The sequence below is a fragment of the Ascaphus truei genome, unplaced genomic scaffold (assembly GCF_040206685.1).
Source record: "Ascaphus truei isolate aAscTru1 unplaced genomic scaffold, aAscTru1.hap1 HAP1_SCAFFOLD_1951, whole genome shotgun sequence".
NCBI lineage: Eukaryota > Metazoa > Chordata > Amphibia > Anura > Ascaphidae > Ascaphus > Ascaphus truei.
In genome coordinates, this window is record NW_027454856.1 from 1 (window position 1) to 13,666 (window position 13,666).

At 43.3% G+C, this 13,666-nt stretch overlaps 1 long non-coding RNA gene across 1 annotated transcript in view; it reads left to right on the plus strand.

The window, feature by feature from the left end:
* The first annotated feature begins 209 nt into the window (after positions 1-209).
* LOC142477107 (uncharacterized) overlaps positions 210-13,666 on the plus strand; it is a 34,542-nt gene continuing 21,085 nt past the window's right edge. Inside the window, exons 1-9 of the long non-coding RNA XR_012792181.1 lie at positions 210-323; positions 1,344-1,439; positions 2,884-2,987; positions 4,219-4,329; positions 6,728-6,847; positions 7,868-7,963; positions 9,408-9,511; positions 10,743-10,853; positions 13,238-13,357. This is a non-coding gene — a long non-coding RNA (uncharacterized LOC142477107). The remainder of the gene's footprint in view (positions 324-1,343; positions 1,440-2,883; positions 2,988-4,218; positions 4,330-6,727; positions 6,848-7,867; positions 7,964-9,407; positions 9,512-10,742; positions 10,854-13,237; positions 13,358-13,666) is intronic.

The window sequence follows — 13,666 nt, forward strand, 5'->3', positions numbered from 1 at the left end:
CCGCAAACAGGCCAGGTTTTCAGGATATCCCTACTGAAAACCTGGCCTGTTTGGGACCCTCGAGGACTGGAGTTTGACATGCATGCTCTAGAAGGAGCACAGCTGTGGGTGGGAGGTGGATTTGCTTTGCATCAAATGGTTTGGAGCAAGGTTTATTGTATGTATTATCATAATAACAATGCAATGCTTAACTTTTATTTCAGGAGGGATGACTGCAGAACAGAAGTGAATATTGAAGCCATGTGTTCCTTTTCTTGCAAAAGAGAAAATTTGAAGGACAGTTGAAGAGAAGGAAAATTACTACACAGAGACAGATAAGCAATGTGTATATTTCTCATTTACCATTTAGTATTTGTCGTTTTATTGACTCCACACAATCCGGCTGCTACGGGTTTCACATTGAATATTTTCATCTCTACTCTACCCCTTCCTGTGATCTGAACCATGCAAGTTTTCGTTGATTCAATACATCATGAGTAGAGTGTGGCTACAGTATGAAGTAAAGACCCAAGGACCACATCTACTACCATTCATAACAAGAACATGTGCAGTAGCGCACAGCTGCAGTTCTATGTGATTGTTATGAAAGGTTGAGGTGGTTCAATTCTATGAATCTGGAGTGGGATGGATCCTGTTTGCATCATATGGTTTCATCTAGGCCAGTAGATTATATAACTCTCAGTACAGGTTACACATGGCATCAGTATTAGTGATTTAAAGAGGAGGAAAGCTTCAATGTGGAGAACAAAGCCAAGTAATGTTGAAGTTACTCCTTTTACCATTTACTTGGTCAGTCTGTACTGTCTACTCTCCACACAGCTGCTAAGGATCTTCCATTTTAAATACTTTCACCTCCTATTCTGCACTGCTTTGCTGCCCATTATTCAGAGATGCGTTCCAGTCATGTTTAGCACTCTGAATCTCTCTGCAGTCATTGGTTCAGCACATCATGGGTAGAGCATGGCTACAGATACAGCAAGCTATTATTATTTTACCGGCTGATCACCCATAATATTGCATTAAAACATAGAATATCACTTAATTTCCAAAAGATTCAGTGATGCTGATAATGCAGAATCTCACAACATTTCCCATCATAATGCCATAATGCACAAGTGGGAGAAATAATCCTTGCTATATCTGTACATTGTGTGACGTATTACCTCAATGACCAATGAGAGCAAGTACATCTTCTGTATAGAGCGGCTGTGTTATGATGCAGTTATTGATCATCATTGACATAATCACAAGAATCTTATGCAAAGGGAAATTGTCCGCAGCGAAGTGAGATTTCAGCCCCCAAACGTCTGTAATATTAATGCAATGTCTTACTTTTGTTGCAGTGAACACTGAAGAGACGGATCTACTACAACACTGTACAGGATGAGCATACGCTACAAGCAGCAAAATGATCTTGCAGTTGACAGTATGTTGTTCTGGTAATGTGCACAATTATTATTTATGGGCTACACACCACAGTGCTGGACATATTCTGTTAACTTCAACTCTACTCCTAACATGGAGATGTCTTCCTGGTGTTACTGATTCAGTACATCATATGCACAGTGTGGTTATGATATGATGGATTGATTTAATGAACCCACCAACCAATGATGACATCTGCATCATCTTCTGTAAAGTGCAGCTACAGCATGATATTATCAGCATTTGGTGCGGTATAATCAGAGGTATCTATGTGCTTTTGTGCCTGTTTTAAGTCCTCCAGCTTAACGCCCCTACACCTCCCACTACACAGGCATACTTACTTATGCATACACTGACATCTGGCATACCTACACACACCCCAGGGCCACTTCCTTCCCCTGATGTCAGGGAGAGGATGGGCATGCAGAGTGCAGTAAGTCTCCACGTTACTCTGGCCAACAGTCTTGGCCTACCTCCAGCATCTGTCACCCACAACATCTGTTCCCTCCTTGTAAAGTGCTGAACTATCTCACCTGGGTCAGTGCTATAGCTGATCACAGTGCCCGATCAGGATGTCACTGTGACAGGCAGCAGTGCAGATTGACCGGTCAATCAATGCAGTGCCGCAACATATGCACTAAATGAGATTTCCGTGCCCCCAGTCAGGTTACTCCCTGGGCAGTGACCCTGCTCACACCCTCCCCTAGTTCCACCTCTGATCACAATTATCTCTCTTGGAGAGTGTAGCAAATTGGAGTTGGGGGAATCTCACCTCTGCCATGCATGGTCACAATCTGGGCACAGGACCCAAATAGTGGGCAATGTGGCACTTCTTACAGTAGAGAATAAGTAACTTTATTCTTTACTTGTGTATTAAGGACCTTATTTGCATTAAATTCAGTCCACATGGGACCAAGACTTTCTGGCTTACTGAACAAAGTGGAATTGTTTCGTAGAGGGTGGAGAATTGTATTTTATCTGAAATTACCCCCTCTGCACAAAATACAAACAATTATACCCATACAAGTACCTTGTGGAAGTTGTTGCCCTCTATCTTCCTGTGGTCTCTCCCTGTTTCTCACCGTGCCTCCTCCCATTTCCTTGCACCTCTGCGTCTCCGCATATATCCCTATACTCAGAGCCGGCTCCGGTCAGTGACATGGGATGCCCAAATATGAGCATACCCATATATGGGCATCCATGCCACTGACCGGAGCCCGCTCTGTTGCGGATATGGAGAGAGAGTGGGAGATTTACATCCCCTTATAATTCATATGGTGCATAGTACCGGCACGTATTGTTTTACCGGTACTGTGTACCTTCCTACTTTCACACTGGTACAGTATATGCTGCAGTGGGACTGAGAGGGATATATTGGTAACACATAGTCATTGTTGGGGGAATTCAATCCATTTTGAAAATAGTAATGAAATGTTTTTTACTTTTCTTTTTTTTCAGTAATGAAGAATGAAACATTTCTGTTAAAATTGAATTGGAGGTGAACTGGATTCATCATCAACTCTGCACCAGTGTGAATTGATGTTCTTTAATGTTCTGATAAGGTACATGCAACATCTCTTCCTCAACCCCTGCACCACTCTCTGCCTCTTGCCTCTCTCTCTCCACCTCCCTGCTAAGCGTATTAACCCATCTAATGTAATCCACATTCCATGTCTCACTTTACTCTTCACTTCTCACGTGCCCTCTGGAATGACTGCTCTCTGACTAACAAGGTCTATTTGTACATGACCTCTTCTGCTCTCATCATCCACCACCTCTCATTCCCCTCACCCCTGTCCTACTCGATACCTCAGCTTAATTGAACTCTCTCCTCTGACATCTACCCTTATCTCTAACCTCTCCTCACTTTCTGCTTAAACTAACTATCTTGTTAACTTTTACAATGCTATCATCTCCTCCTCCTCCCTCCTCCTCCTCCCTCCTCCATCATATATATGCCCCTTCTAGGCTCTGACACACTCATCCCTCTAAGGCCATGATTATCATGGGCACATGCTTGGTCATCCACAGTGTGTGCGAGCGATGCAGAGCCGCCTCGGACCTCAGTGCAGGGATTGCTGCATACCCCCAGCATCTGTCACCCACAAACAATACACACACTAATACTCCCCACAATACACACTATAATACCTCCTCAATACTAATCTCCCCAATAATATTATAGCTCCAAACACAATATACACAACACCCTTACACAAGATACACAATCTAGTACTCTCCTCTGCACCTCTACACACAATATAATACTCCCACACACACAATATACACACTACCCTCCTACCCCCATAAAATACAACCAATAATACACACACACTTTGTGGATGTTGGGACCAGCTCCCGGCATGCACCAGTGAAAGAGAGAGGCCCGCAGAAGCTCGGAAGAACTCCCTCCATCCGTGCCTTCCTCCGTTTCACATCTTCTCCCTGTCTCTCTCCCTCCCTTTCCTTGCATCTCCCTGCGTCTTTACGTATACCCAGTCAGTGACGGCTCTGGTCACGTGATGCCTTAATATGGGCTTATCCATATATGTTCATCCACGTCACTAATGTGATGCCCGCACTGTTGCGGAGCTGGTACTTACGACGGGCACTTATTGTTTTATCAGTACTGCGTACCTGACTCTACCGGCCTACTTTCAACACTAGTACAATATGTGCTTCACTACGAGTGAGTGGGGAATATTGGCATCACACAGTCACTGTTGAATATGCCATTCAATCCATTTTGAAAATAGTAATGCAATGTGGTTTTGTTTTGTTTGCTTTTTGCAGTAATGAAGAATGGAAAAGTTATATTAAAATTAAATTGGAGGGGGACTAGATTCAGCATTTCATCATGAACTCTGCACTTGTGAGAATTTAACTTCTTGAATACCCTGACAGGTACACGCAACATTAAGACTATAATCTGCTGTGCAAGCTTTCGTGCTATACCTCCCCCTCAGGTTTTGATTTATACATTTGCTCCCTCAATTCATGTCCTCTAATATTTGAAAGCTCTCTCCTAGCATTTTCTCTTTACCACAGAACGTCATCCCAATGTAACCTCTCTCTTGTTCTTTCTGCTTGCTGTTTCCTCACTCCTCTGTTAAACTTTTCTAATTTCTCTAACTTCCACACTCCTGCTTTTATCCACATGTTCTCCTCTTTCCTTCCCCTACCTTTGCATGTGTCTACACACTGCACCATTTGTACAGACCTCTATTGCAGCTATTTCTGCACTGCTCAATGAAAAGCACTCTTTAATATCCTATTCTCTGTGCCCCCTCTCTCTGCGCCCCCTCTTTTGGCGCCTCCTCTCTCTGCGCCCCCTCTCTCTGCGCCTATCTGTCTCATTCTCTCTACGTCCCTCTCTCTCTACATAGAGCTATCTCTGTCTCTCTCTACACCTATCTCTGTGTCTCCTTCTATGTTTGCTGATGTGTGGGATATCTCTTATAATCTTGAACCTGCTCATATACACATCGGGCCTCCCTGCCTCTGCCTCCCTGCTAAGAGTGTTAACCTATCTAATGTAATCCACATTCCTTTCCTTACTTTTCTCTTCCCTTCTCCTATGCCATCTGGAATGTCCGTTCTCTGACTAACAAGGCTCTAGTTGTACATGACCTCTTCTGCTCTCATCATTCACAATCAGTCATTCCCCTCACCCCATCTTACCTGTCCCACTGATTTGCCTCTGCTTAATTAAACTCTCCTCTGACATCTACTCTAACCTCTCTGCTCTCTCTCTCTTTCCGCTTAAACTAACAATCTTATTAACTCTTACAATGCTATCCTCCTATCTATATGCCCCCTCTAGGCTCTGACACACTTGTCCCTCTAGCCCACACCCTTGGCTAAATTCCCAAACATGTTCATCACACTTCCACTCGCTGTTCTTAATGCCTATGAAGGAAATCACACAATTGATATTTGATTTTTCTACAGTAAAAATGTCTCCAGTCCTGTATAAAGCTGCTCTCTGGGGCCAAACCACACTACTTTTTTTTCACATTCATCAACACTCAAATTTAATTTACGCTGTCTTTTTTTCCCTGTATTTGACTCCCTCCACTAACCTTCTCCTCACACTTGCCATCCTTCCTTCACTTCTCCTCAAGCATTTGACTACTTCAGAGGCAAGGTGGATGCCACCCACAAGGAGATTCCTTCTGTCCCTTCCCCCTTCTCTCCTTCTACCTAATTCTCCTTCTGCATTTGACTCCTTTTCTTCTCTTACAGAGCTGGAAGCTAATCATCTTCTCTTCTCCCTCTACCACATGCCCTCTAGATCGTATCCCCTCACACCTTACTGCATCTCTTAGTCCCCACTCTCACCCACATCTTCAATTCCTCCCTATTCTCTGGCTCTTTACCCTCTTACTTTAAGCCTGTAGTGGTCACCCTTTTCTCAGAAACAACCTACACCCTATGTGCCTTACTAACTACCGCCCTGTATCCCTCCTGCTGTTTGTCTCCTAATTGCTAGAATGTCAACATTCTTAAATCACATTCCCTCCTGGATCCTTTACAACCTGCCTTTCGTACAGCTCGTTCTACAGACTGTGCTTAAAGCAAATTCCCAAGGTCACTTTTCCCTACTAATCCTACTTGATCTATCTGCTGCGTTTGATGCTCTAAATCACTCTCCTCCTTCATATTCTAAACTCTCTCTTGGTATCCGTAACACAGTTCTATCCTGGTTTTCATCATAACTTTCCTGTCACACATTCTCCATCTCTGTTGCTAACATGTCTTCGTCTTCTATTGATCTGTCTGTGGGTATACATCAGGGCTCTGTTCTGAGATCTCTCTTTCTCTCTACATACTATCATTTGGTGACCTCATCAACTCTTTGTGACAATCCTATAAATAACAAATACAAATATCAGGTCATGGGAATAAGTGATTTGGACATAAAAGTAACATTTCGGAAGTGTGGACAACTAATACATCTTGTAGATTGCCTTTACAGTGTGATGTCATTGATTCAGTAGATTGTGTGCAGACCAGGACTGCAGTACAGTGTCACTCACATGGATGACTTGCGTGGTAGAAGCTCAAGAACAAGGATGTCAAACTCCAGTCCTCGAGGGCAGCAAACAGGCCAGGTTTTCAGGATATCCCTACTGAAAACCTGGCCTGTTTGGGACCCTCGAGGACTGGAGTTTGACATGCATGCTCTAGAAGGAGCACAGCTGTGGGTGGGAGGTGGATTTGCTTTGCATCAAATGGTTTGGAGCAAGGTTTATTGTATGTATTATCATAATAACAATGCAATGCTTAACTTTTATTTCAGGAGGGATGACTGCAGAACAGAAGTGAATATTGAAGCCATGTGTTCCTTTTCTTGCAAAAGAGAAAATTTGAAGGACAGTTGAAGAGAAGGAAAATTACTACACAGAGACAGATAAGCAATGTGTATATTTCTCATTTACCATTTAGTATTTGTCGTTTTATTGACTCCACACAATCCGGCTGCTACGGGTTTCACATTGAATATTTTCATCTCTACTCTACCCCTTCCTGTGATCTGAACCATGCAAGTTTTCGTTGATTCAATACATCATGAGTAGAGTGTGGCTACAGTATGAAGTAAAGACCCAAGGACCACATCTACTACCATTCATAACAAGAACATGTGCAGTAGCGCACAGCTGCAGTTCTATGTGATTGTTATGAAAGGTTGAGGTGGTTCAATTCTATGAATCTGGAGTGGGATGGATCCTGTTTGCATCATATGGTTTCATCTAGGCCAGTAGATTATATAACTCTCAGTACAGGTTACACATGGCATCAGTATTAGTGATTTAAAGAGGAGGAAAGCTTCAATGTGGAGAACAAAGCCAAGTAATGTTGAAGTTACTCCTTTTACCATTTACTTGGTCAGTCTGTACTGTCTACTCCCCACACAGCTGCTAAGGATCTTCCATTTTAAATACTTTCACCTCCTATTCTGCACTGCTTTGCTGCCCATTATTCAGAGATGCGTTCCAGTCATGTTTACCACTCTGAATCTCTCTGCAGTCATTGGTTCAGCACATCATGGGTAGAGCATGGCTACAGATACAGCAAGCTATTATTATTTTACCGGCTGATCATCCATAATATTGCATTAAAACATAGAATATCACTTAATTTCCAAAAGATTCAGTGATGCTGATAATGCAGAATCTCACAACATTTCCCATCATAATGCCATAATGCACCAGTGGGAGAAATAATCCTTGCTATATCTGTACATTGTGTGACGTATTACCTCCATGACCATTGAGAGCAAGTACATCTTCTGTATAGAGCGGCTGTGTTATGATGCAGTTATTGATCATCATTGACATAATCACAAGAATCTTATGCAAAGGGAAATTGTCCGCAGCGAAGTGAGATTTCAGCCCCCAAACGTCTGTAATATTAATGCAATGTCTTACTTTTGTTGCAGTGAACACTGAAGAGACGGATCTACTACAACACTGTACAGGATGAGCATACGCTACAAGCAGCAAAATGATCTTGCAGTTGACAGTATGTTGTTCTGGTAATGTGCACAATTATTATTTATGGGCTACACACCACAGTGCTGGACATATTCTGTTAACTTCAACTCTACTCCTAACATGGAGATGTCTTCCTGGTGTTACTGATTCAGTACATCATATGCACAGTGTGGTTATGATATGATGGATTGATTTAATGAACCCACCAACCAATGATGACATCTGCATCATCTTCTGTAAAGTGCAGCTACAGCATGATATTATCAGCATTTGGTGCGGTATAATCAGAGGTATCTATGTGCTTTTGTGCCTGTTTTAAGTCCTCCAGCTTAACGCCCCTACACCTCCCACTACACAGGCATACTTACTTATGCATACACTGACATCTGGCATACCTACACACACCCCAGGGCCACTTCCTTCCCCTGATGTCAGGGAGAGGATGGGCATGCAGAGTGCAGTAAGTCTCCACGTTACTCTGGCCAACAGTCTTGGCCTACCTCCAGCATCTGTCACCCACAACATCTGTTCCCTCCTTGTAAAGTGCTGAACTATCTCACCTGGGTCAGTGCTATAGCTGATCACAGTGCCCGATCAGGATGTCACTGTGACAGGCAGCAGTGCAGATTGACCGGTCAATCAATGCAGTGCCGCAACATATGCACTAAATGAGATTTCCGTGCCCCCAGTCAGGTTACTCCCTGGGCAGTGACCCTGCTCACACCCTCCCCTAGTTCCACCTCTGATCACAATTATCTCTCTTGGAGAGTGTAGCAAATTGGAGTTGGGGGAATCTCACCTCTGCCATGCATGGTCACAATCTGGGCACAGGACCCAAATAGTGGGCAATGTGGCACTTCTTACAGTAGAGAATAAGTAACTTTATTCTTTACTTGTGTATTAAGGACCTTATTTGCATTAAATTCAGTCCACATGGGACCAAGACTTTCTGGCTTACTGAACAAAGTGGAATTGTTTCGTAGAGGGTGGAGAATTGTATTTTATCTGAAATTACCCCCTCTGCACAAAATACAAACAATTCTACCCATACAAGTACCTTGTGGAAGTTGTTGCCCTCTATCTTCCTGTGGTCTCTCCCTGTTTCTCACCGTGCCTCCTCCCATTTCCTTGCACCTCTGCGTCTCCGCATATATCCCTATACTCAGAGCCGGCTCCGGTCAGTGACATGGGATGCCCAAATATGAGCATACCCATATATGGGCATCCATGCCACTGACCGGAGCCCGCTCTGTTGCGGATATGGAGAGAGAGTGGGAGATTTACATCCCCTTATAATTCATATGGTGCATAGTACCGGCACGTATTGTTTTACCGGTACTGTGTACCTTCCTACTTTCACACTGGTACAGTATATGCTGCAGTGGGACTGAGAGGGATATATTGGTAACACATAGTCATTGTTGGGGGAATTCAATCCATTTTGAAAATAGTAATGAAATGTTTTTTACTTTTCTTTTTTTTCAGTAATGAAGAATGAAACATTTCTGTTAAAATTGAATTGGAGGTGAACTGGATTCATCATCAACTCTGCACCAGTGTGAATTGATGTTCTTTAATGTTCTGATAAGGTACATGCAACATCTCTTCCTCAACCCCTGCACCACTCTCTGCCTCTTGCCTCTCTCTCTCCACCTCCCTGCTAAGCGTATTAACCCATCTAATGTAATCCACATTCCATGTCTCACTTTACTCTTCACTTCTCACGTGCCCTCTGGAATGACTGCTCTCTGACTAACAAGGTCTATTTGTACATGACCTCTTCTGCTCTCATCATCCACCACCTCTCATTCCCCTCACCCCTGTCCTACTCGATACCTCAGCTTAATTGAACTCTCTCCTCTGACATCTACCCTTATCTCTAACCTCTCCTCACTTTCTGCTTAAACTAACTATCTTGTTAACTTTTACAATGCTATCATCTCCTCCTCCTCCCTCCTCCTCCTCCCTCCTCCATCATATATATGCCCCTTCTAGGCTCTGACACACTCATCCCTCTAAGGCCATGATTATCATGGGCACATGCTTGGTCATCCACAGTGTGTGCGAGCGATGCAGAGCCGCCTCGGACCTCAGTGCAGGGATTGCTGCATACCCCCAGCATCTGTCACCCACAAACAATACACACACTAATACTCCCCACAATACACACTATAATACCTCCTCAATACTAATCTCCCCAATAATATTATAGCTCCAAACACAATATACACAACACCCTTACACAAGATACACAATCTAGTACTCTCCTCTGCACCTCTACACACAATATAATACTCCCACACACACAATATACACACTACCCTCCTACCCCCATAAAATACAACCAATAATACACACACACTTTGTGGATGTTGGGACCAGCTCCCGGCATGCACCAGTGAAAGAGAGAGGCCCGCAGAAGCTCGGAAGAACTCCCTCCATCCGTGCCTTCCTCCGTTTCACATCTTCTCCCTGTCTCTCTCCCTCCCTTTCCTTGCATCTCCCTGCGTCTTTACGTATACCCAGTCAGTGACGGCTCTGGTCACGTGATGCCTTAATATGGGCTTATCCATATATGTTCATCCACGTCACTAATGTGATGCCCGCACTGTTGCGGAGCTGGTACTTACGACGGGCACTTATTGTTTTATCAGTACTGCGTACCTGACTCTACCGGCCTACTTTCAACACTAGTACAATATGTGCTTCACTACGAGTGAGTGGGGAATATTGGCATCACACAGTCACTGTTGAATATGCCATTCAATCCATTTTGAAAATAGTAATGCAATGTGGTTTTGTTTTGTTTGCTTTTTGCAGTAATGAAGAATGGAAAAGTTATATTAAAATTAAATTGGAGGGGGACTAGATTCAGCATTTCATCATGAACTCTGCACTTGTGAGAATTTAACTTCTTGAATACCCTGACAGGTACACGCAACATTAAGACTATAATCTGCTGTGCAAGCTTTCGTGCTATACCTCCCCCTCAGGTTTTGATTTATACATTTGCTCCCTCAATTCATGTCCTCTAATATTTGAAAGCTCTCTCCTAGCATTTTCTCTTTACCACAGAACGTCATCCCAATGTAACCTCTCTCTTGTTCTTTCTGCTTGCTGTTTCCTCACTCCTCTGTTAAACTTTTCTAATTTCTCTAACTTCCACACTCCTGCTTTTATCCACATGTTCTCCTCTTTCCTTCCCCTACCTTTGCATGTGTCTACACACTGCACCATTTGTACAGACCTCTATTGCAGCTATTTCTGCACTGCTCAATGAAAAGCACTCTTTAATATCCTATTCTCTGGGCCCCCTCTCTCTGCGCCCCCTCTTTTGGCGCCTCCTCTCTCTGCGCCCCCTCTCTCTGCGCCTATCTGTCTCATTCTCTCTACGTCCCTCTCTCTCTACATAGAGCTATCTCTGTCTCTCTCTACACCTATCTCTGTGTCTCCTTCTATGTTTGCTGATGTGTGGGATATCTCTTATAATCTTGAACCTGCTCATATACACATCGGGCCTCCCTGCTAAGAGTGTTAACCTATCTAATGTAATCCACATTCCTTTCCTTACTTTTCTCTTCCCTTCTCCTATGCCATCTGGAATGTCCGTTCTCTGACTAACAAGGCTCTAGTTGTACATGACCTCTTCTGCTCTCATCATTCACAATCAGTCATTCCCCTCACCCCATCTTACCTGTCCCACTGATTTGCCTCTGCTTAATTAAACTCTCCTCTGACATCTACTCTAACCTCTCTGCTCTCTCTCTCTTTCCGCTTAAACTAACAATCTTATTAACTCTTACAATGCTATCCTCCTATCTATATGCCCCCTCTAGGCTCTGACACACTTGTCCCTCTAGCCCACACCCTTGGCTAAATTCCCAAACATGTTCATCACACTTCCACTCGCTGTTCTTAATGCCTATGAAGGAAATCACACAATTGATATTTGATTTTTCTACAGTAAAAATGTCTCCAGTCCTGTATAAAGCTGCTCTCTGGGGCCAAACCACACTACTTTTTTTTCACATTCATCAACACTCAAATTTAATTTACGCTGTCTTTTTTTCCCTGTATTTGACTCCCTCCACTAACCTTCTCCTCACACTTGCCATCCTTCCTTCACTTCTCCTCAAGCATTTGACTACTTCAGAGGCAAGGTGGATGCCACCCACAAGGAGATTCCTTCTGTCCCTTCCCCCTTCTCTCCTTCTACCTAATTCTCCTTCTGCATTTGACTCCTTTTCTTCTCTTACAGAGCTGGAAGCTAATCATCTTCTCTTCTCCCTCTACCACATGCCCTCTAGATCGTATCCCCTCACACCTTACTGCATCTCTTAGTCCCCACTCTCACCCACATCTTCAATTCCTCCCTATTCTCTGGCTCTTTACCCTCTTACTTTAAGCCTGTAGTGGTCACCCTTTTCTCAGAAACAACCTACACCCTATGTGCCTTACTAACTACCGCCCTGTATCCCTCCTGCTGTTTGTCTCCTAATTGCTAGAATGTCAACATTCTTAAATCACATTCCCTCCTGGATCCTTTACAACCTGCCTTTCGTACAGCTCGTTCTACAGACTGTGCTTAAAGCAAATTCCCAAGGTCACTTTTCCCTACTAATCCTACTTGATCTATCTGCTGCGTTTGATGCTCTCAATCACTCTCCTCCTTCATATTCTAAACTCTCTCTTGGTATCCGTAACACAGTTCTATCCTGGTTTTCATCATAACTTTCCTGTCACACATTCTCCATCTCTGTTGCTAACATGTCTTCGTCTTCTATTGATCTGTCTGTGGGTATACATCAGGGCTCTGTTCTGAGATCTCTCTTTCTCTCTACATACTATCATTTGGTGACCTCATCAACTCTTTGTGACAATCCTATAAATAACAAATACAAATATCAGGTCATGGGAATAAGTGATTTGGACATAAAAGTAACATTTCGGAAGTGTGGACAACTAATACATCTTGTAGATTGCCTTTACAGTGTGATGTCATTGATTCAGTAGATTGTGTGCAGACCAGGACTGCAGTACAGTGTCACTCACATGGATGACTTGCGTGGTAGAAGCTCAAGAACAAGGATGTCAAACTCCAGTCCTCGAGGGCAGCAAACAGGCCAGGTTTTCAGGATATCCCTACTGAAAACCCGGCCTGTTTGGGACCCTCGAGGACTGGAGTTTGACATGCATGCTCTAGAAGGAGCACAGCTGTGGGTGGGAGGTGGATTTGCTTTGCATCAAATGGTTTGGAGCAAGGTTTATTGTATGTATTATCATAATAACAATGCAATGCTTAACTTTTATTTCAGGAGGGATGACTGCAGAACAGAAGTGAATATTGAAGCCATGTGTTCCTTTTCTTGCAAAAGAGAAAATTTGAAGGACAGTTGAAGAGAAGGAAAATTACTACACAGAGACAGATAAGCAATGTGTATATTTCTCATTTACCATTTAGTATTTGTCGTTTTATTGACTCCACACAATCCGGCTGCTACGGGTTTCACATTGAATATTTTCATCTCTACTCTACCCCTTCCTGTGATCTGAACCATGCAAGTTTTCGTTGATTCAATACATCATGAGTAGAGTGTGGCTACAGTATGAAGTAAAGACCCAAGGACCACATCTACTACCATTCATAACAAGAACATGTGCAGTAGCGCACAGCTGCAGTTCTATGTGATTGTTATGAAAGGTTGAGGTGGTTCAATTCTATGAATCTGGAGTGGGATGGATCC